Genomic DNA, 20,909 nt, shown 5'->3' with positions numbered 1-20,909 from the left:
GATGTTCCCAGCTCGGATTAAAGATGAGCATTTCTGGCGGGGGGCAGATGATGTATATATCGAGTTTGCGGCGCTTTACGATTTATACCATCAAGATGCCCTTCACAAGTCCCTCGTCAGTGTATGGTGCATGTAAGTATTGTCTCTCGTTTTATTATTTTAGCCTTGTGTGTTGACTGATCCCTGTTTTTCTTGTGTCACGTAGGTCAAAAATTCAAATTTGCCGAAAGAAGAACTTCCATAACGTCGGGTTCTTCGACCCCGATATTATACATGAGCAATCGGGAGCACAAAAGCCCGAAGACATAGTCAATGTTATATACAGGGAGTTGCATAAGAATAGCATGTGTCCCTTCATTCTCTTGCCATACAACCATCAGTGAGTCGTTCTTTGTTAGCATCTTTTTTCAATCCCTTTGTATTAATAATACTATTTAATAACTATTATAATCAACATTAATTGGTTGTGCATATGTATATGCACAGCTTTCATTGGATATTGCTTTGTATTCGAATTGAGGAGCACAAGGTCTTGGTGTACGACTCGTTAAGGCAAGATAAATCAAAGTACCAAAATCTCATCGAGGTGGTAAATATTGCATGGAGTCGCTACCTCCGCAAACACATAGGCTTGCCCATAGGTGAAATCGAGCCTCTTCGTTGGTTCACTGATTTTCCGGTATGAATATACTCTCGCTACTAATGTCATTCGCAATAAACATCAGAAAAATTCTATATCGTAACCCACATTTGTCCATAGTGTTGGAGACAGGACCAAGAAAACAACTTATGTGGATACTACGTATGCGAGTGGATCAACTCTTTTGCAAGTGAAAAAGGGCAAATGACAGTGGAGGCATTCAATGTACGTGAGCACAATCACATCTGCTCATTATTTTAATTCATTATTTTTTATTCTCATGACTTCATCGAAAAATGTGACAGCGTTGGTGAATGAAAGAAGAACTCATTGAAATGGCTCAGGTCAGGGCAATTCAAGAAGCTATATGCGGATTCCTGCTCGATGAAGTCATAAATTCTAAGGGCGAATTTCATGGCGATCTCCGTACAAGCGTCGCCAAAGAAGATCCGACGACGAGAAAGCTGATACGTTACTATAGTTGATGCTTAATAATTTATAATATCTCAAGTACTTTTGAACTCCGAAGTGTTCCATATATGAACTGTATATGTATGTACATATTATATATATATATATATATATATATATATATATATATATATATATATATATATTAGTGTGATGCGATCCTAATATTAGTGTGCAATAAGTTACTAATACGGTCTTAATATTAGTGTGCAATACGGTACTAATACGGTCCTAATACGACACAAATACCCACAACAATTTGTATAAAAACAAAAAGAAAAAAAATAAAAACATTTAGTGCCGGCTAGAAATACCAGCCGGCACTAAAGTGGATGTCTGGGCGGCGCGTGGCGTGGCGTGGCAGCGCACGTTAGTGCTGGTCACAGTAGCCGGCACTAACGTGTTGTCACGTTAGTGCCGGCCATTTAGTGCCGGTCTAACACGTTCTGTGACCGGCACTAATAAGCCATTCTCCAACAGTGAGAGGGATGAGACAGGGATAAAAAAATAGTATGGACTTTAATAAGAAAAAAAATCATCAACATTCTTATAAATATAGATACGTAGCAGGCTTGAACTTCTGTTTCGTTTAATTTAAGACTAAGGAAGCATACAATTTACTAGGGATGCAAACAGATCTTGTGTTTCGTTTAATTTAAGACTAAGGAAGCCTACAATTTACTAGGGATGCAAACAGATCGGATCGGGGCAGATAATGCATTTTCCATATCCTAATCCTTTTTTTTTGTTGGATTCGGAGCGGGGCGGATATTACTCGGTTACAGATATGGATACGGATTTTTTAGGATATCGAAAATGGTGCGGAGTCGGAGCGGAAACGGATTTGAAAAATCAGTTAATACATGCTTACATGTATCTTTTTTACAATGATTATTAATTCATAAAGTAAAGTATAATTGTTAACATCATAATTTACATATCAGTAATAAAAAATAATAGTGACGGTATTTTTGACCCGAATCAATAATTGTTGACCCTCATATACTTACCAAACTAATCGGATATTATCCTATTATAAACATCGGATAATCCGCGTTCAAATATCGGATACTCCATATCCGTTGGAATTTGGTGATACCATATCCTACTCCGCATCCTCATGTAAATCGGATTCGGATTATCCATATCCGCGTGGATATAAAAACTCCTCCATATCCGTATAATTAGGATTCGAATCGGATCGGATCGGATAATTATCCACGCCACTTGCACCCTACAATTTACAAATAATGTTTCATCCTTGATACATCTTCTTAAAACATCCCTCGAACGCATGCTTAAAATAGCTTAGAAACATTGAAAAAGATTAATTTGAGGGAAAAATAAGACTTATATAAAGAAAATGGTTCCACAAATGTTGTGGCCCGTATACTCATGCCTGCAGATGTGGCCCGGCCCAACAAACTTAGGTCACTGACTGGAGCGCTCACGTTGGATCTTCTACTACTTTAAGTGAAAGTTGTTCGTGCGTCACCGACGGCAGCGCGAGTCGCCCGCACGAGCTCCCCAACGCGAGTGGGCCCAACCCAGCAGGCAGCGGTGGGCCGGACTAGTCTCCACCACAATGAGCACAGCGTCCACCCGCTTCTCCCCACGTCGCATCGCACGTTCCCTCCTCTCTCTCTCTCTCTCGATCCCAACCGCCTGCCCACCTCCACTATGGCCAGATACGCGAGCGGGGAGTTCATCTCGGAGAGCAGGGGAGGGCGCAGCACGTCCTCGGGCAGTCGAGCGCCTCTGCCAGCTCCGCCTCTCCAAGACAGCGCCGTCCTCCGCCGCTTCCTCCCTGCCGCTGCCGCCTCTCTCTAACGAACATAGCATTATTTATGTCATTTCGAGTGATTTTGGTGATCGAATGACAACACAATACTTGGACTAATATGATCATTAAGATGATCATTCTCAGACTTTTAGGTTCAAGTGATGACAAAAAGAAAGAGAAGATATGCGTAACAAGGCCCTTCGGGCCGCCCCTACGGTGGTTCCGCTACCCGGTTAGCGGACGGTGGTCGAGGGTGAGCCGCCCCTCGCGGGTCTCAGGGCAGCGCCCTGAAAGCTTTTCGGTGGAAGCACCGGAAGAACCGACGCATGAAGCATCAGTGCATCCGATGGTTGTCGGAAGAACCGACGCCATGGCAGAAGGGAATCAAAGCCGAGTCAGCTTATGGGCACCGGATGAACCGACGGGTCAAAAAGGGGCATCGGTGCATTGGGCGTCCTATGTTCCAGAGACAATGTCAAGTGCCCAGGAGAAGTTTCTACAGCACCGGTTGAACCGACGGTGCATCGGAGTATTGCGTCGGTGCAATGACGTCAGCGCCCAGGAGAAGATTCTTAAGCACCGGATGAACCGGTGACGCATCGGTACAAAGCATCAGTTTAACCGGTGGTCACTGTGTCAGCAGTCAGAAGCTCAACGGCTATTTCGTGTCTTAGAGTGACCGGAAGAACCGACGCTACCCCTGCCAGAGGCATCGGTTCTTCCGGTAATACGCAGATTTTCAGCTAACCGTTGGAGCAACGGCTACAAGACTTGGTGGCCTATATATACACCTCACCCCGGCTATTTGAAGATTGATGGAGTTGCTGGACATCCCACACACATCCAAGAACATCTCCAAGCCATACAAAAGCATCAAGATCATATCCTTAGCCCTTAGCACACTTTGAGAGTGTTGTGTAAAGGATTAGCTCTTAAAGAGTGAGATTGCAAGGCTTGAAGCCTTTGTGCTGTGGTTCTCTAGTGAACCAAAATAAGAGCTTGGTGCGCCGGCACCTTGGAGCGTGAAGCTCTCCGGCAACGTAATCGACCCTCCGACTTGGTGTGGAGCGGCGACAACATCTTTGTGCGGGGGACGTGGAGACCCCATCCTTTATGGAGAAGCTCCTTAGTGGAACCCGGGGCCAAGGTGATCGTGATTGTGTTCACGGAAGAGACTTGGTGGCCGAGTAGCAATACTCTTAGTGAGTGCTACAACAACGTGGATGTAGGTGTGCCTTTGTGGCTAACCAAACCACGGAATAAACACCCGCGTCAAGAGTTTGTTATCTCCTATCCCGCTCTTTAAGCTTCCACATTTCATAATAGCAATTTGTGTGACTTTACTTTCATAGAATAGTTTCTTGATAGGAATGGCTATAGGTTGCTAAACTCTTTTGGGATAGGGGTTTCACACTAGAACAACCTAGTTGCACATCTAGATAGCATGTTTTAGTTTAAGTTTTGTGCAAACTAGTTAGAGCCATAGGTCTAAGTTTTTAGAGTGCCTAATTCACCCCCTCCCTCTCTTAGGCTAGAACACCCGATTACTTTCACTCTCCCACCGGTGAAGGCCTCCGTCCCCCACGCGGCCGCCAAGCCCAGCCTTCTCGTCAAGGCCACGCAGCTCAAGCATGCGGCCCCGGAGGTGACCGCCACGGAGCAGCGCATCCAGCAGGAGAAGGAAGTGATCGAGAATCTCTCCGACAATAAATCCCTCAGGTCGGTCCGCGAGATCGCCAAGGGCATCATCTACACGGACCCAATCGAGACCGGGTGGAAGCCGCCCCTCCACCTCTGTCGCATGCCAGTCGCCAAGGCCAACAAGCTCCGTCGAAAGTGGCACATCGTCGTCGACGGCGACGACGTCCCGCCTCCTGCGCAGGACTTCCGCGACCTCCGCCTCCTGAGCCCATGCTGCGGAAGCTGCGCGAGAGGGGCATCGTCCAGCTCACGCCAATTGGCATCGCGTTCACGGGGTCGGGGAAGACGCTGGTGTTCGTGCTGCCGCTTATCATGGTGGTGCTGCAGGAGTAGATGGTGATGCCGATTGTGCCTGGGGAGGGCCCATTTGGGATGATCATCTACCCGTCGCGGGAGCTGGCTAAACAGACCTATGGCGTAATTGAGCAGTTCCTTCTTCCGCTCAAGGAGGCTGGGTACCTAGAGATAAGGCCTTTTGCTTTGCATTGGGGGTGTGGATATGAGGGCGCAGCTGGATGTGGTGAAGAAGGGCGTGCCCATTGTGGTGGGCTGGTGACAACGCCTGGTAGGCTCAAGGATTTGCTTGCGAAGGAGAAGATTTGGTGTATTGGAAAAAAAAACCGTTGCAAAGTACGGGCACTCTGCTAGTCTCTACCTAACATTACAGCAAATAAGGTTTCACGGTCCGTCCTGACAGGTGGGGCCCACCCGTCAGTCGCCCAAACCCTCTGCGTCCTCTTTCTTCATCCGTTAATCCGAGTGCAAGTTACGTCTCCAGCTCAGGGTTTCATTTACCGACCGGACCGGCCAAACCGCCGGGGTCCGGTACCGGTATACCGGCCCGGTTTGGCCGGAAACCGGTTGGTACCGGTGGAACTCAAATTTGAATTCAAAATACGCAGTTCAACCAGTTCGTATACTGGTTTGGCCGGTATACCGGTGATTTGAAGAAACATTCCGACGGTTAAAAAATATCAGTATACCAGCCGGTTAGACCGGTATACTGGCCGGTTTGGCCGGTATACCGGTGATTTAAAGAAATTTTCCGATGGTTACAAAATAGATCACCGGTGTGAAATAAAAGGAAATTTCGGCATGAGCTGTGCAAATATTAATATAAATGACCACACCAAAGCAACAATTTATAATTATGCATAAAAATACAATAGTAATAAGCGTGCATACAAATACGGAGTCATACACTTATACACATGAAATAAAAGTTCAACATAGGAATGGGAAGACCCCCATTTGTGACGCGGTTTGGTATTCGGCGGTGGACATCAAAACGATACCTCGCACTCTAAGCAGGTCAGCCTTATAGTGTTGCCAAGTTTGGCCCGTCCATGCCGATGTTGTCTGCCATTTCTGAACTAACATAAAAACGGGGGGTCTTCCCATTCGTACACACATCTCGTCGGTGACTGCATGCTGATGTCAGGAACGGGGTAGTGAAAAGAGTGCCTGGAATCGCTGTAGGAGGAAGAAGAGTACTGTGGAGTGTCGTTGTCCGTCGGTCCACCTGTTCTCCTCTGCGATTGCGGTGCTCCATGGTCAGTGTCCTGAGTAGCATGTGTGAACTGAGTCTCCCCTGCAATCAACCATATATCATAATTAGTAGTCAATACTCATAGTCAGAAATATGTGTGTATTTATATATGCAATCTATACCTGTAAAACGAACACCACGAGCACCACCACTACCACTAGCAGCACCATCAGCACCAGTACCACTACCACCAGCACCACCACCAGCATCAGCACCATCACTATCATCATCATCATCGGCCGAGCTGCTATCCTTGGACTCTTGATACGGAGGACTACGCTCACCTTCACCATCATCAGTCTCGATGTCGCTGCTCACTGGTTTTGCTGTTCCTTTGCCTTTTCGACGCTTCGGGTGACTCTTCGTAGGTCCCTTCTACAACTTCCTCTTCCCTAGGTGAGTGTCACCCATATTTTTACGTGCCCAATCGCTGATGGAATCATCCCCCGTTGCCTCACGTAGATCTGACACGTTTATTTGATCTCTGACAATATGGGACGAGAGAGGGATGTCGATGTCATCATCATCCTCGTCCAGAACTGGAGCCCGGTTAGATCTACCATATTCCATCCATTCCCGCACCGGATTATTCTCATCATAGAAAGAAAGATGGGCCAGCTGGTCAATGAAATCACCTTCTTCACGCATCGGTGGGTCGGAGACCTCCTCAAGTCGGAGACGAAGGTTGTAGTTGACATAGACAATCTTGTTAAGTTTCTTGTGCGACAACCGATTGCGAACCTTTGTATGCAGCAAGGCAAAAGTACTCTAGTTTCGCTCGCATCCACTGGACAAACAATATTGTGAAACAAGCCTCATGGCAAGGTACTGCAGCTTTGGAGTGCTTGATCCGAACATCATCCACCAGGACGCTGCATGTGCAACCGAATATGTAAGCAATATATTTGAATAGAGAAAACAACAATATCGTACGGAGTAACTCTTACATGGGGATGTCTTTGGGTCCATCGCCATCCGCATTGCCATTTCACTGCCATACTCGCCAAACTTCTGCCGAAACACTTGCCATCAATATCCCGTCCAGTGGGTGATGCGATACCTTCACCTGCAACCATATGAAAACCATGAGATACAAGAATGTAAGCTCATAGGTATCATTCCAATGAAAAGGAGACTTATCCCACTTCTGTGTCTTCCTGACCACGCTGACAAAGTATGGACTGTCAGCCTGTCTTCCAGGTACTCCTGCAATATGGAAAAACTTTGACCAAACTTTACCAATAGCTTCTTTTGCATTCTTACCCTTCTGTGTCCAGGAGCCTGTATCAATCCTTGGTTGCGTCATTCCTCTTCTCCCACTAGCTGCCAAGTTATAGTCCTCCACCACAGGACTCTCCCTCTACGAAGTGGTCCTTCGAAACATCCTCTGCATAACATTCCCCCTCGTCGAACCACTACCCCCTCCACGCTCATATGAACCTCATCTCTATTCCACCCCCCGTCGGAACTCTGCTTCCGCTCTCGATAGATCCATGGCACGCTGCACCTGAGCCTCCTCATCTTCTTCATCACCGGGATAGTTTCCCTCCGCTGTAGCCTTCTCCCGTCTCAACCTCTCTCGGGCCCGGTCAGCAGTTGCCTTCTTTGCCCTATCCAACTCACGCTGAAAGAAGTCCCGCACATCAGGTGGCACATTCCTGCAATGGACCACCTCTGTCCCGCGCCCAGCCAAATGTTGTTTCAATCTAGTCGCACCACCTCCTCCTTTCTGCGTACGACAATAGCTGCATCGCCATCCAAGATAAAGGTTGTCACCATGTTCCCATACAACATCTCTCCCTGCCATTGTCTATCTGCATACATGGACAACAAAAACATATCATCTAATATTCTAACTCCTAATTCATAGTGTCACAAATCATCTAATACACCTAAATCAAATCTACCTAAAACCTACTACATAGTGCAAAAAATCATCTAATACAAATAAATCTTACCTACATTCTAAATACACCTAAGTCATACACCTAAATCCTAAAACAAATCATCTAATACTCTAAATCATAGGGGGGAAAAATCTTACCTGGCCGCGGCTTACAGCCGCTCGTGGCCGGTTTACCGCCTCTCCGGGCCGGTAAACCGAGCTTCCCAGGCGGTTAACCGGTCGGGGCCGATAGATCCGCTACCGGCCCGGCTTACCGGCGCGCCTGACCGGCTAGCCGCGCGCCACGGGCGGCTTGCCGGGGTCGAGCGCTGGACGGGGCGTCCTGGCGGCGGACCTGGCGCGAGTGAGGGGGAGCGGACTGAGGGGGGGCGTCGGGGCTGAGGGTTACCCCCAGTGGGGTTAACTGGACGCTCGCGCGGCATGGGCCTTAATGGGCCATTCGTTTTTTTTCTTTTTTTTATTTAACTTTAAATTTCCGCAAACTATACTAAATGAATAATTTTTTATGAAAATTTGACACCATTAGATTCGTCGCACCTTGAAGTATTTTTAGAAATTTTTTAGAAATTTTTTGTTTTTTTAATTCAATTTTAAATTTTAAATTTGGACCGGTTTAGATCAAACCGGAACCGGACCGAACCGGTTCCCACCGGTTTGCCCTGCTCCAGCTCCGCGTATCCGTCCAGCCTCCCCCCGGCCACGGATTCCTATTTTGTCCGCCCATTGATAATCCCATCTCCAGGTTTCTTCGCACCTCTTCACTTTGCCCCTCGACGGTACTGCAAGTTCGATTCCATCACGGAATCGCCCTTAAACATGTCTTCTGCTGGCACGAATCATATCCGAGTTCGTCGTCTCCACCCTCCGATGCGAATCGGAACAGACGCGCCACTTCATCGGGAAAAATCAGATCTCGGCAGGATCCAAATCCAACCATGATACTGTACCGGCTAGGCCCAAATCAACGTTTTCCAATACCCATATACAGATTGAGATCTCAATCAAACACAATGTATCAAGAAAATTAGTACCAAATCGGCATCTAAACTTTGATTATACCAATTCATAATTAGTCCTCGTGGAACTCAGAACACTGAGAAGCGCAAAAAAATCAATAACTCAAGTAGTACGCCATGGCCAAAATCAAGAATGAAACCGTGGGGTGGCCATAATCAAGGCCCCAGAGTGCCCAGAAAGGGGACCGGCGGAGGGGTCTACACGCCGCCCGGCGGCAGACTTTGGGTGGATCTCGCGTCTCCTGTGGAGGCGGTGGCGGACGCGGAGGAGGAGAAGGAGAGGAGAGGGCAGACCCGGGGTGTGGGATCTCGCGTCGCCTCCACGCGGACGTTGGAGGAGGAGAGGACGACCAGAGGAGCCCCCGCCGGCCGCCGGCCCCCGGCGTGTGCGTGCGGATGCATGCCGACGAGACGAAGCGACGCGGCTCCGGGGCCGGCATGCCCCCACGAAAGGAGAGGAGAAGGAGAGGAGGCGCTCGAGCTTGGGCAGAGAAGAACCACGGTCGACGGCAACAGAGGGATGTGCTGCGGACGGTGAAGGGAAAAAAAAAAGGAGCTGGGGTTCTGGAGGAGTGTTCTTGCGAGACGCAGACATGCTTGACAGTCTGATCGAAATGAACGGCCACAAACGAGCTGTGGTTCACTAGGGGACTAGCGCTGTGTTTAGTTTCAAAATTTCTCTCTTCAAATTTCACTATTCACCTATCATATCAAATTTTTTACCTCATGTATGGCGCATTAAATATAAGTAAATAAAAAAACTAATTGCATAGTTTTGATGTACACGACGAGACGAATCTTTTGAGCCTAATTAGTTCATGATAGGATAATAATTACCACAAACAAACGAAAAGTGCTACAGTATGCTACAGTATCTGATGCGACTCTTTTTACCACCATTTCACGGATCTAAATACAGCATACGATCATACACGCTGAATGGAGCCCAACACGGAAGACAGGTACAGGATGGCCCTTTTAATATTTTTTACTTTGTGTTCTTAGGCTGAATAGTAATAGGCCATTACTAGGCTCAAATTAATCAAGTCTACGCTTCTGTTTTTATCCATAGGTTTATGACTAATGCTAATGTGTCTTAAAAACATATGTTCATAATGTCGTTCTTTCAATTTACAAATAAATTAATTTTGTTATGTGATTATTATGCTAGAACCATGAGGAGGTTAACGTTAAGATAAATATACTTATCAAAAAGCTTAAATTAATCACGTCTACGCTTCTGTTTTTATACATAGGTTTATGACTAATGCTAATGTGTTTTAAAAACATATGTTGATAATGATTAGTAATAATGTTTCGTTCTTTCAATTTACAAATAAATTAATTTTGTTATGTGATTATTATGATAGAACCATGAGGAGGTTAACGTTAAGATAAATATACTTATCAAAATGTTTAAGGTAAATATGGTTTTGCAATCTTACAACAATAATATTATGGCCAGCTAAAGTCACGTGTATTAATATTTTTTATTGCTTTTTTGTTTAAAGTTTAAGATAAATATGGTTTTGCAATCTTACGTCCATAATATTATGGCCAGCTAAAGTCACGTGTATTAATATTTTTTACTGCTTTTTTGGTTTATTAATTTTCTCATAGCCTATTCTGAGGATTAACTTTTGTTTTAAGTCTACTAAACATGCAGAGATGCATTGAGTGCAATAAAAACATATGGAAAATTTTTTAGAAACTCCGTAAATGTTAAAAGTAAAAATAGCAAAAATAGTATTTCACTGTAATATGATATTCACCCGTAGCAACGCACGAGCATTTTTGCTAGTATATTATATGTATTTAATATGTGTCAAAAAATTATCAACATCCATATGAACGTGGACGAATAAAAAGAATGTTAAATCCCTAACAATTTGGAACGGAAGGAATAGTATACTTCAGTTTCTTGGTAAATTTTGATTAGTAAAATGAATCACTAAAATAGAATTCAATTATTGATTAAATAATTAGATTAATATTTAATCAAATTGTCTATTGTCAACACCTTTTCGTTTTTACGTAATTTCCGTTCTATAAAACAGAAACTTATTCCTTTAAGTTGCATCCTATTTTTCCCTTGCACACCGGCCACCGCTCCCTAGCGCCTCCCCGCTGCCCGTGTCTGCCGCCGCCGCCTCTCTTCGGCCACGCGTAGGTGTCCGCCGGATCCAGGGCCTCCTCCACTCCGCGACATGCTGCCATCCCTCTTCAACCAAGCAAAGGCACGTCTGCCTCCTCCTCTCTACTCGATCCACTCTCAGTGGCTTCTTTCCTTGGATCTGAGTGCCACCTCCTTTTCCGCACCTCTTTTCTGCTCTATCGTCGCCGCTGGGCCGCCGCATCGTTTAAAGGCATTCTCAATGGTACCAGTAACATAGCCAGCTAAGGTGGATGTGAGAGAGAAAATATTGTTTCCCATCTTTTCTCTCATGTGTGTAGGCCATTTTTCATTTTTATTTCCTCTCACATATCATGGAAACAAGTAAAATAGTCTAGCTAATTTCTCGTAAAACTAGGGCTAACCTGAATCCTCTTTCCCTTTGCTACAGTTCAGAGCGGCGACCCGAAGGCGACGGAGCTTCTGCCGCCAATTCAGACGGTTCCTTGCCTCTGGCGCCCACGCTGGCATTGGACGGTGAGGGATGGGTGGGTCGGTGGCGGATCTAGTTGTATTAACTAGGTAAGTTGGGCATCCGACCAGTAGCTCGGGCGGCTTGTTTCTCCTGTCACGGAGCAGCCGGTCACGGGTTCGAGCGTTGCTCGCCTATGATTTCCACCGGGAATAGTGTTTCCCTAAATAAAGTTTGCAGCCTCTCTCGCATGAAGCCACAATGGGATTGCGACGCACCCGTCGCCTACGGAGCCTGATGGTTTCGGTGATCTCTCTAGAGATGCGGCTTCGTATCTGTGTGTAGTTGTATGTCTGGTTTGTGTGTAGTTGTATGTCTGGTTGTGTACGGGTCGTGTGAGTGTGGTGTGCATGTGTGGAGTGTGTATGTACATGAACAGATGCTATAGCTGTACCAGATGAGGGGCTATCGAAAAAAAACTAGGTAGGTTGGTTGTATTACTAGGTTTAGTTTCTGGTGGTTAGGGTTTGTGCTCCACCGGTCCTTTTGTCCCTCCACTATGTCTCCGGTGATGGCGGTGGCGATGCTGCATCCTCCGAAGACAGTGATGTGAGGAGTGAGGTATGTGTATTCCCTGCTCGAGAAATCGGGTTGGTTCTTCTCCCTTCGAGTTGCTTCATCGTCAGTGGCTTCGGGGTCGTTAGCGATGCTTGAGGCGTCAGATCCTATGTGTCTCGGCGATGTGGCTGTTGGCCTTCCTGCTTTGCTTGGGCGTTCAGCGTTTCAAGTGCACATCGACGACCTCGAGCGCCGATTATTGCAGCGTTAAACTTGTATATGGCTTCGTTGGAAGCTTCTTCGTCGAGATGGGAATCGGCTTCAAGCTGCAAACTCGACGTTTCTCTCTTTCTAAGGCGATGTGTCAAGTGGTGGCAACGATTGCCGGTGATGAAGACGACCGGGAGAACCTTGCAAGTTGCAAAGACCTAAATGTTTTTTTTCTTATTTTACACAGGTGTCTTTGTAAGGAAGTCTATGTAATCCTTTATATGAATAAATAAATTATGAGTCAATTCCCTCAATGCCACTGTTATCGTCATAAATTAACAGGGTTAAATAATGGGCCGCGAGCAAGTTGGGCTTAAAGAAGGAACTAAAGAAGGCTTGTGAATCGGCTTTTGCGTGAGTGTATGGGCTGTGTGGGCCATGTATCTTTAGATTTAGTTCAGTTTGGGTTAGGGACAGAGTTCGATTTGGACGCATTAGTTTAGATTGTTTTCCAAGTCTCCGGGCTATAAATATGTACCCTATGATATTCGTAAAGGAGAGAGAACGTCATCACGTCTCGCAACAACAATTCTCGGCGCACCGCCACACCTAATCCTAGGGTTTCATCCAAGTAAGCACCATGCTGCCCTGATCACTTCTTGTGATCATGGCAGCATTGTTCTTGCTTTTACCTTGGTATTACTCGTACTGAAGCGTTTTTTAAGGCGAGTCATGCTAGTTATCCCGATGTTCGTAGCATGACATTTAGTAGATCTATCATGCTCTTGTTGTTTATCATCTACGAATATCATGTTATCTCTGCGTGATCATGTATTAATCTTACGCTATTTCTTGTTGCATAGGAATTAGCCGCGTAGAGATAACACCCTGCTTCTTTTTTATCTAGTAGATCTAATCTGTTATGGTTTGTTCTTATACTTAAGAATCGGCTTAATATCTGCTAGGTTAGGCCTTGCAAATGAGTTGGATGATCTGGCGACGTATTAGATGCTTTGCTCTGATCTTAATAGGGATTGATCCGGGAATTGGCTTTCGCTTATTCTTAGGCCTCTTTTCTGGTTAAAGTTTGGTTATCTATTACGCTCGTTAGGCCTAATTACGTGTAGGATGTTCCGATCTAGCAGTGAAGTTTTTACTGTTGTGGATTGGATTAACTAGATCTAATTGAAGCGGTTTTTGCAGTTATTTGCTTTATCTATTAACATCCAGATATGCAAATCTGATCTGACACCGGGACTCGATCGGCTCTTTAAAGCCGATGCAAGAGTCGTCCCGGGGAGCCGACCACGGCTCGGACTAATGTTTACATGTGTTTGTGCCAGCATCGCCCCGGCAACCTCCCGGCTCTTCGTGTTGCGTGTCGCTACTCGCCGGTGGGCTTTGATCGACAACAGCCACACAGGAAATTTATGCCATTCTCTCAGTGCCACCAAAATTTTATAGTTTCCTTCACTGCCACCGAAATTTTTTCTACTCCCTTAGTTGCCACTCCCGTCAACTATGTGTCAAATTCATCTCACTGACAATAGGGGTCCACTGTTAACGGACGCCATCTTGCGAACGCAGCGTCGGGTGGAGGCGCTGGAGCGGCGTCGGGCAGAGGTGTGGCGGAGGCACGGGCACGATGCCGGGTGGAGGCGCAGGTCTGTTCCATCCCATCCCATCGTCGTTGAGAAACTATTCGTTTCTTGCACACTCGGTCGACGGCCCTCCCGCTCCCTGCATGCATCGATCTCTGCCGATTCCGATAGTGACTCTGCTCGGAAGAGGAGAGCACTTGGCAAGGCGGCGGGGCGCCTTCGTTCAGCGCCGCTTCGGCGCCTCTGCCTGGCGCCGCGCCCGGACACCCCGGGCGGGCCATGGAAGGTGTACATGCTCTCCCGGCGCCAGCCCCTGCCATGGTCCTCCTCCTCCCCGGCCGTCACCCACGTCCACGCCGACCTCACCGACGCCGCCGCGGCCGCCAAAGCTCTCGCGCCACTCACCGACGTCACCCACATCTTCTACGCCGCAAGAGCGCCGCGCGCCACCGAGGAGGAGAACCGCGTCGCCAACGCCGCCATGCTCCACGCCGTGCGTTGAGGGGGAATTGACTACAAATTTTTTGTGGCTCTAAGGAGATATCATAAATTTCCAGTGGCATTGGTCTCATAAATTATAACCCAGTTTCTAAAAAAAAGAGCTAATTTCTCATCGTTGGAGAGTCTTCTCTCATCTTTTTTCACTCCACCTAGCTAACTTTCTCTCCAATCCCATTTTTTTTCCACCAAAAGCTATAAAAATGGAGGTTGCCAAATAGGGCCTAAATTACCACCGTATAGAGGAACGCCCCGCCCATGTGGCCCTACCAGATGACGCTTCGAACTAGTGCTGTTGCTGCCTTGCTGTTGCTGGTAGGGGAAGCCGGCACCCCACGGCAAAACACACAGCTGTTGACAACCAAATTTGGCACCTGCTGAGGTCGACCGGTCTGACCGGTCGGGCCGACCGGTCAGACCGATCTGGTCTGTACAGTCCGAGTAGAATTAGGGTTTTTGTAAAGAGTCCTCATGTAATCCTACTCGTGAAGGGGTACGTCTTCCCCGGCCTATAAATATAAAGGCTAAGGCCGATTGAGATTAATCCCAATCGATTCACACATTTATCCTTTACCTTTTACCTCTAAACCCTAACTTTTCCAATCCCATCTGCTGTTCTTCGCTCGTCTCCACGACATTCGATGGCGTTCTGAGTGGCCTACCGACCTCAGAGCAACCCTAGCTCCATTAGCTCCGACGGGGTCCCTCCCGAGCTCTTGGTTCTAGGTCTTCGCCGTCTTCCTGGAGTATCGGTCTGACCGGTCCGCTATACCGGTCTAACCGGTCGGCGCAGGGAGGCTGCTGGTGTTGATCGTTTTGACAATTTTGCTGCGCGTTCTAGCGCATTCGAGTGTGTTGGCACAAATTAGTGTCAACACACTTTTTGGCGACTCCGCTGGGGACAGATTAATCTGGTTTTTAAACCGATCTAATCTAGTTCTCAAAGAAGATGGGCATCATCACCGACCTCGACGAAGGCAACATCTCCACATCTATCGAGGAACTCAGCGAGGAGGAGCGCCAAGAGTACTTGGTGGTCAGGGAGCACTTCAAAGCACAATTCTTGAAGGGATTCAAGAAAAATCAGCAAGGCCAGGTCACGAGGGTTTAAGACTTCGTGATGCCCTCCTTCACGCTCAAGAATAAGCAAGTCGAGGTAATAAGCAATGTAAACACTTCATCTTCCGATTTGTTTAGCCAATTATCATCTATTATGGATAAGAAAATTGCTGATATATATAAGCCCATGAATGATTTAAAAGATCAAATAGATATCATGAAAAAAGGCAAATCCGTAGATGATAATTGTGCTTTCCAAACTGCTAATTCATCGGCTATGCTAGCATCTGTTCAAGAACCACTATATGGCATGCCGATGAGCTATTTTGCAGGGCAAACATCACCATTGCAGCTGGTACAGCCGAATGCGGCTGGACCAGTCAGACCGGTCCAACAGACCAGTCAGACCGGTGCGATGGTGGTCAGCCCAGTAACATCTACACCGAGCACGTCTACTCTTTGCTCGGCAATCCTTAGCCGAACCAATGAGATGACAAATTGTGTGCAACCTTCTCCTTCACAAGAATCTGGTTCTCCACATGAACCGATAAGTTCGATTCAGACGATGGTACAAGATAATCCTATAGAACATCGTCTTACTTTTGTAGCACAAGCATCTACGAGTGGTAGATGCAAAGCCGATCCCGCTAGGTTAAAAGAGGATCCGGCTAGTGCGATGAAAACTAAATTCGGTGTGGATATAGGTAATTCTATATTATACCAAAAGCCATATCCTGCTGGATTTGATTTAGTTTCTTTTCCTGCTGGTTGGTGTGTTCCTGATTTTGTGAAATTCAATAGTGATGATAATAGAGCACCTTGGGAGCACATTGACCAATATATCTTACTACTGGGAAAAGCTGGTTTCCATGAGGCTTTGCGCATTCGTTTGTTTTCATTATCTTTGACTGGAACCGCTTTTTCTTGGTTTTCTTCATTGGCCCCGAACTCTATTCAATATTGGAATCAGTTGGAACGTAAGTTTCATGATCGTTTTTATAATGGGCACAATGAAGCTAAACTGTCAGATTTGGCATCGGTTAGGCAAGGCCAAGATGAGCCTGCTTCGGATTACTTCCGAAGGTTTAAAGATATAAAGAACCGATGTTTAAATTTAACAGTTTCTGAAAAGGAATTGGCTGATTTGGCTTTTGATGGTTTGCGTTCTTATTTGAAAAAAGACCTCGAAGGCTTTGAGTACCACACTGTTAATTATTTGCACATGAAAGTCTAGGGTTTAGAATTTAGACTCCAGAACGCAAAAGATGTCCATAATACTCATCGGTCCATACATGTTGATTATAAATCTGATTCGGACGATGAAAAAAAGGAATTTGCTCAATTCATATGGCCATCAGAAGCTAAGCCATGTTCTTGTTCATCGCTTAAGCCGATTCCGAAGAATCGGCAAGAACAAGTTCGTTTCACATTTGATGTTTCTAAGTATGATCGCATATTTGATGAATTGCTTAGAAGCGGAAACATCAAGTTGTCACATGTCATACCGCCACTTGAGGAGCTAAATCACCATGCATATTGCAAGTGGTATAATACTTTTTCTCATGCAACTAATGATTGCACTATTTTTCGTCGAAAAATCCAATCGGCCGTTAATGAAGGACGATTGGTAATGCATGAGGTAAAAGATGACAAAGCGTCATTCCCTGTCCATACGATTGATTTGGATAATGTCAAGGCACTCATTCGGCCGGAACAAGCCGATGGAGCAAAAGGGAAAAATATTATCATTGGTTAGCCAAGGGCGAAAAATATCAATGACAAGATTCAGGCTAGGGAAGTGACGATGGAGAAGACTCCTGATGGAAAGGAGTCACTGAAGATCACTGTTAAAGCTTCAAGACCCGGAGGGCAAGAAAGTTCCTCACAAGACACGAGTCGGCCTGCTGCCCAGGCACGATCGGTCAGACCGGTCGCCTCAACCGGTCAGACCGGTCAGGCAAAAAGCCGACCCATAACTTTCAAGTCTAAGCACCCAGAAGAAGGTACTAGGAAGGTTAATGAGTCAAAGGTGCATGGGAGTTTTACAAAGCAGAAGCTCACCTTTGCTCAGCTACTGAACAAGTACACAAAGGCCGTTCCAAAAGATCGGCCACTAAAAAAAGAACCAAGTTCACTTCCGTGTCAAGGAAAGTGTTCTTCTCCTAGGGGAGAATCCAGCAAGCGTAGGGGTGACAGCACTACGGCGTTCCCTCCTCAGAAGATGTGTACTACCACGCCATGGGCATCACCGGCATCGGGTTTTTCTTGTCCTACATGGGGGCATGAAGGAATTTGGATGTATTGTTATCTGATGCTATACCCACCATCTCACCACAGGGAGGAGGATCACAGAAGGCCTGTGTTCGGCAAGGTTGCACGACCAGTGCATGACCGATTGAGATCCAACCAATCAGGTCAGAGGCGGCAGCTTGCACCGGTCAGACCGGTCGCCACTGACCGGTCTCATCAGAGACCGGACAAAACTCATTCTCCAAGACAGGTTTATCGTGTCAAGGAGAAGAAAGAAGAGGTACAACCCACTATTGATCCAGAGAAAGCTAAAGCCGATGATGTTGTGCAAATCGACAATATCAAAGTGGTTGTCAATGATGCGGGTACAAGACCGATGGTTTTTGGTAAATTGGTCAATCCTTCTATCCAAAGGCCGATCATGGCTAATGATAATGAGGCTAGCAGCAGTAACTCGACATCAAAGTACTTTCAACCAAGATGGTGTCCTTCAGGGTTGACTCGTACTCAAAGAAGGAAGCTGCAGCGTCTACGTGCTCAGGAGAAGAAGGAAAAAGAGTTCAAGAGGCTGAGAGACAAACAATCCAACCACTACAGACCCATGGTCCCTCAAGACAACTTATGGAGGGTCAAAGCAGTTGACCAGCCAGCACGACCGATCGAACCACCTCAGGAGACCGGTCTGACCGATACAAGCGACCGGTCTGACCGCCCAGAGCAACCGGTCAGACCGGTTGAGGTTGCAGCAGAATAGAAAGCCGAATCGGCAATGACTGTTTCGGTTCCTTCCGATGGAGAAACACCGCTAGCATTCTCGGTACAAGGCAATGAGGAGCTAGTGGATCATGAGGCTACACCAAAAGAGCAGCAATATGGAGCTCGACGACATTTAAGTGCTCGGGGGGCAAAATATTGGCAAATGATAATTTACCTCATGAAGTTTCTATGCAACAGATCAGTTTGCAAGGGGCTCTCAAGACTTTGATCATGTATTTGAGGTCTTGAGCTGGTTGAAAATTGCAAAATCAGTGGATAAAAGCCGAATTAGAAATTTTTCAATTCGAGCTAGAAAATTGGCAATCTATTTGTAATAAGGCATATTGATGCTCTTACTTCTATTCTTCGGTTAAAGAATGAAACCAAATTTACTTGGGGGCAGAATAGCAAGAGGTCTTTGAAAAGATCAAGGTTTATTTGTCTTCACCACCTGTGCTCAAGGCGCCTAGGATAGGGGTTCCTTTCAGCCTTTATGTGGCTGTTGAAGATAATGTCATTGGGGTTGTTTTGACTCGAGAAACCGAAGACAAGGAGTATGTCATTACATATCTAAACCGACGACTTATTGATGCAGAGACGAGGGATTGATGCTGTTCTTATTTCTCCGAATGGTGCCGTTTTTGAGTTTTCAAACCGATTGGAAGAAGAATGCACAAATAACCAAGTTGAGTATGAAGCGCTTCTATTTGGCTTGGAATTATTGCAATCCATGGATGTGAAACATGTTGAAGCCTTTGGAGATTTTCTTCTAGTGGTGCAGCAAGTATCCAAGGTATGCCAGTGCTAAAATGATTCTCTAAATGCATATCTTGATAAATGCCTCGATATTATTTACTCCTTCGATGAATTTATTATTAAACATATACCGAGGGAAGAGAATGGAAAGGCAAATACTCTGGCTCAGCAATCATCTGGCTATAATGTTACGAAAAATATTTCAACATTCGCAAGCCGATGCAAACGAAAGCCGAGTTTCTGGTTCTGGACACACCGGTCCGACCGGTCAGCGAAACCGGTCTGACCGCCCAGACCGGTCTGACCGGTCCAGAGACCGGTCTGACCGGTGATGCTGCTGATGGTTTTGGTTCGGCCAAAAAAGATGATTCAATTATCTCGGCCGAAGCCCAGGATTGGAGGGTCCCTCTTATGTCATATTTGAGAGATCCTGGTCGTGGTGTGGAGAGAAATATTCGGCGTTTGGCTTTCAAGTATGTTTTAATTGACGATGAGCTTTATCGTCGAACTGCCGAAGATTTACTTCTCAAATGTTTAGACTCGGATCAGGCTCGGGTTGCTATGGGTGAGGTTCATGAAGGTATTTGTGGTATTCATCAATCGGCTCCCAAGATGAAGTGGTTACTCAGAAGAGCCGGTTTCTATTGGCCCACCATGCTGTCCGATTGCTTTAGATACTATAAAGGGCGTGAAGAATGTCAGCGATTTGGTGATTTGCAATTAGTGCCTGCTGCGTTGATGCATCCTATTATTAAACCATGACCGTTCCGAGGTTGGGGGTTGGATTTTATTGGACAAATTAATCCTCCATCTTCAAAGGGGCATCGCTTCGTGTTAGTTGCTACAGATTATTTTACTAAGTGGACCGAAGCAGTTCCTTTGAAGAATATGACACATAGGGAGGTAATTGAGTTTATTACTGAGCATATTATTCATAGATTCGGCATTCCACAAACTTTGACAACGGATCAAGGTCCTTCATTTATATCAAAAGAGGTGCGTGACTTTGCCGAATCTTATAAAATTAAGTTGCTCAATTCATCTCCATACTATGCTCAGGCCAATGGGTAGGCAGAGTCTAGTAATAAGATTTTGATCAAACTTGTCAAGAAGAAGATAGAAGAAAATCCTAAGAGGTGGCATGAGGTGTTATCCGAAACATTGTGGGTTCATCGTATATCTAGACATGGCTCTACTAAGGTTACTACTTTTGAGCTTGTGTATGGTTAAGATGCCGTTTTACCCGTTGAGGTAAATCTGGACGCATATAGGTTGGCAAAGCAAAATGACATCTCCGCTGTTGATTATCATGATTTGATGATGGATAATATTGATGAGATGACCGACAAGCGTTTGAAGGCTTAAGGAGATTGAGAAAGACAAGCTTCGGGTGGCCAAATCTTACAACAAAAAAGTAAAGTTTAAATCTTTTCAGGTTGGGGATCTGGTGTGGAAGACAATTTTACCTCTTGGGATAAAAAACAACAAGTTTGGCAAATGGTCGCCAAGTTGGGAGGGTCCATACAAGATTATCAAAGTTATCTCCGGAAATTCGTATATGGTGGAGACG

Source organism: Panicum virgatum, chromosome 8K (genome assembly GCF_016808335.1).
Source record: "Panicum virgatum strain AP13 chromosome 8K, P.virgatum_v5, whole genome shotgun sequence".
Classification (NCBI taxonomy): domain Eukaryota; kingdom Viridiplantae; phylum Streptophyta; class Magnoliopsida; order Poales; family Poaceae; genus Panicum; species Panicum virgatum.
This window is presented reverse-complemented; position numbering follows the sequence as displayed.